The sequence below is a fragment of the Pinus tabuliformis genome, chromosome 8, assembly GCF_031772625.1.
Source record: "Pinus tabuliformis cultivar Carrire ecotype Pingquan chromosome 8, CPIR1, whole genome shotgun sequence".
NCBI lineage: Eukaryota > Viridiplantae > Streptophyta > Pinopsida > Pinales > Pinaceae > Pinus > Pinus tabuliformis.
Genome location: NC_142294.1, coordinates 1,926,925,425 through 1,926,929,899, shown reverse-complemented (window position 1 = coordinate 1,926,929,899; position 4,475 = coordinate 1,926,925,425).

Below are 4,475 nucleotides of genomic sequence, written 5' to 3'. Positions count from 1 at the left end.
ATCATAAGACTTCAAGTCTTCATAACCCCAGGCAAAGACATCTTGGAATTCTTTAAAGAGATCAACATATTTGGGTTTTTGATCAGGGGGCAAAGCAGCAGACAGCTTTATTATTTTAGGCTTGTCAGTGGTACCAATGTTACATTCTTCAATTGTTGCATCTAATGGTTGCATCTTTGGTTTCCTGGGGACATCATTTGAGTCAAAAATGTCCTCTAGTGGGGTAAGGCCTGCTGGAAGAAGATTGTCTTTGAGTTGTATGATTTCATCTTCAGCGTTGCTCAGCTCTTCACAGTCAATTTGGTGAATTTGCTGAATGTTTTCTTTGTCGAAAATGGTTGGACTAAGTAGTTGTTTTGCTGTCCTAGGTTACATTGGGTGGGCAGACTGTTGAAACTGTAATTGTGATTGACTTGCCCCATCAACTGTTTGAGATTGACTTGCTGTCTCAAGGTCAATATTTAATCCTGTAAACTCTTGTTGCAAAGTTAAAAAGTTGTTTATTTGCCTATCATTCTCAAATACTTGCCATTCTTTGACATTGTTTGGAATAGAAGGCCTATATTTGACTTCTGCTGTGAAACAATTGTTGGGTTGTAGTGGGAATTTGAAGGTGCTGGCAAATGTTGCCAAGCTGTGAGCATGGAGATTGTGGCCCCTAGGAATCTTTGTGAGAACAAACTCGGAGAAAGTTTCTAGTATTTCAATTACAGCAGACCTATAGGACCTTAATCTTTTGTCATTGGTGACAAAATCCCCTTTTACTTGTTGAATTACTAGATCAGAGTCCCCCATGATTGAGAGGCTATGTGCTTGTAATGATTTTGCAATCTTGAGGCCTAGTAGCAGAGCTTCATATTCTGCCATATTGTTAGTGCATTTAAAGTTCAATCTATAAGCCCGGCCTTGTGCACAGGCTTTCTCTTTGTTATGTATCCATACTCCAGCTCCTGCCCCTAACTTGTTAACTGAGCCATCAAACTCTAGGACCCACAGACTATCTTGCTGGTCAGGAGATTTTAAATTCTTTTCATGGGATGGCCATGTGAGCATGAGTTGAGGTTTCTTTTCCCATTTGTCTCCTAGGATAATTTCATCATTTGTTTGACAATTTTTGACAACTAAAGGAGGGTGAATGGGTATTGTTGGGCTGATTAAATTTTGGCAGGTGCCACTTGTTTGATCGATGTTTTGTTCTTGTATGGGTGTTTCGGTCTTAATGTCATTGCTTAAGGAATTTGTGCTGTCATTGAAAAGGATGAAGGAGTCTATGTCCGAGTGGACAGCATATATTGGAAAATTTTGAGGCTTTTCTTCACTGCTGACCATATATTTCATGAGTGTTTCCCTATAAAGTCTCTTGGGTTGTCCAAAGACAGAGATGGTTGCATATGACATGTCTAATTGCAGGGAGCCTTGGAGCTTGGCTCCCCATGATCTTGATAGGAGCATTCCATATTTGGGTGGGATATCAGCAACAACAACATCCATTAGAATGGTTTTGTTGGGGAATTGAACCAGGGACACACATAAATCCTTAATTAGGCCCAAGCATTTGACTTGACTAGAATCAAAAGAAAACAGGTCTTTGTATGGTCTTGTTATATCCAAGTTTAATCTTTCCATGACTGCTTTTGGCATAAGGTTGTGAGATGCACCTGAGTCAAACATTGCATTATGCAGTATTTTATCATGAACATGCAAGCTGACATAAAAAGGCAAAACTCCTGTGACTACTGTTTTTCCATCTACCTCTGGGCCAAACAGTAATTCTGGAGTGTCATCTAGCACATTTACATCATCTTTGTTGTTGGTGAGCTGAAGGGATTTTTTGATCTGTTGCTTATATATGTCATGCTTGGCTAGCTCTGAAAGGGGAATTGCTATCTTTAACTTTCCAATTTCTGTTCCTAGGTCAAAAGGTTTATCCACCTGAATTTTAGAGTCACGGATAGCAGTCCTTTCTCTGTTCATTGAATCTTCTTGTTGGATTTCATCTTGATTTTGGAGCCTGCCCCTCATGTTGATGTCTTGAGGGGTAATGTTCGGACTTGGGTGGGATGATGAGGTTGCCAAGGGTTGTTGTGGTGTGGACGGTATTTCAGTGACCTCCTCAACCACTACTTCTTTTGTAGGTAAGTTTGTTTTGTCATTAGGTTCAGTGACTAAGGTTTCTTTAGATTGCTGTTTCTCCTTTATCTTCTCAGGCTGATTTGCATTTACAGTCCGACTTCTTAGTTTGTATTGTTTATGGACTTCATAGACAGCAGTATCATACCCTTGTTTAAAGTCAAAAGACTCTCCTGATTGTGTTTGGAATGTTTTGTTTTCATCCTCCTCATGGTCTTCTTGTGTTAAGAAAACATGGCTTTTACCATCCAGACCTATTAAGTTGATGTCAGGATCTTCATTGAGCTGATTAGCTGAAGAAGTTTCTGCATAATTTTCTTGAAAAGGGGGTCTGATATCTTGGTCAGCGCCTGTCTTCCCTATATTGGGGTTCTGTGTTCTCCTAAAATTTGGGTTTCTAGGAGGATTGTTTTGTGGTGCCTCCCATGATGACTTTCTTTCAACTGATTCCACTCTTTCACCTAGTCTCTTCATGCTGTTTAGTATTGCATCCAACTTTTGATCAACACCTGAGGGCTCTTCTTTGAAACCAACCTTCTTTTCCAGCTTTGCCCTGTTTCTTTTGGCAATTAGGTTGGCCTCTACAGTGACTGCAACTCTTTGGGCTTCTGCAAGGGTTGGAGGGTCTCTTTCTCTCAACTGATAGGCCATATCAGAATCAAAACCATCAGGGAAGTTATAAAGGGCCAAATCAGGAGGGGGCCTTAAGTTCTGGGGAATAGCATTGTATATGTTGTTAAACCTAGCACAATACTCCAACACCGTTTCTTGGGGACCTCTTTTAATAGTGTTATATTCACCAAGTATATGGTGCGGATCTCTCTTTTTCTCCCATCTGTTGGTGAATTCCTGGTATAGAACTTCAGGGGTTGCAATGGAATTTGCATTTAAGGATCTAAACCAAGTTCTAACATCCCCAGTTAAGCTTTGAACAAAAATTCTCATCCTAACACTGTCATCATCTATTTCATAGGTCTCAAAGTGGTCTTGCATCTTTTTAGCATGCTGGATGGCTGTCAAAGGGCCATGGGAGTCAAAAAATGAGAGTCTAGTTTGGTAGTCTTGGGGTAGAGCTGGAGCATTGGTTGGTATCTGCAGCGGTGCATATCTGTTAGCCATGTTTATGGGATTTATAGGGTTAATAGGAACAAATGGGACAACAGGGATTACAGGTGTAACCGGGTTAAGAGGATGGGTAATAAGTGGGGAACTGGTTGAGGGAGTGTGTGCAGATGGTGAAGATGGGAGAGAAGGGCTGTGAGGTGTTGATGATGAGCTAGGGGAATTAGGTGTGGAACGGAAAAGGACTTTACAAGGAGTTGGAATGAGGATAGGTTGGTGTAAACTTATATCTGAATCAGCAAGCTTCTCCTGCTTTTGCTGTCTCCTTATGTTCTTTGGTATGATATTTGGGTTATCGACGATGATGGGTTGATTAGGGTCAGGGTTTGCCCTAGTGTGCCTTGGGTTTCTTTTGGGAGCCAGCTTCTAAGTATTCTTTAGAACTTTATACAGAAAGTTTTGTATGTTCAAGGACTAGGTAAGAATTCTGGAATGACTATATATTTCTCAAAGCTAGTATGAAGTTTCCCTAGTTAGCTCTTCCCTAAAGCTGTCCCTGTGTTTACAGAAACAGTCCTAAGGCCTCTTGGCTAGTTTCAGGCTTGATGGTAGCTTTTGGAAATAGATAGTAATTGAAAAATTCTAAGTCCCCAGTGGAGTCGCCATTTATGTTAACACCCAGGTTGTTCCCTATGACTCCCAAGGGAATACGGCCGGGGTAACCACTAACCAATCTTTGGATCACTGTTCCTAGCCAAACTGTGATCAGAGAGGGCTCTCTCTTTATGATTTGCAACTGTTTGTAATAGGGTTTTAGGCTAGCTTTTATGTACTGATTTTTTGTTTATGTTTGGTTGATGAAACTCCTTTTAGATTCTATTGATGTAGTTTTCAGAGAGGTTGAATACCATTGGGCAATGGAGTCTGTGGCTATAAGTGTTTGAAACTTTGAGATGAAAGATGGAACTTACAGGGCCATTAGAGTGCTTAATAGAACAGGTTTTTTGATTAAATTACTGGAAACAGGTAATACAACAGTGAAAGCATTTAAGAATTTTCACTTGTTATCTATATGTTCCCAACAGACAGCTTTAAGAGGAGAAAACAGAGGTCTTAGGGGCAAAAGTTGAATCCCTGAGAATGACTGTTACAATAAAAACACAGTTTTGAATTGTAGCAATTAAGAATTACAATTCTGTCACTGTATATGAGGAAAACATATATAATAGCTCGGTTTGAGTCCAGGGTAAACATGGTTAAATCCTGGTACTATCCTTTCACCT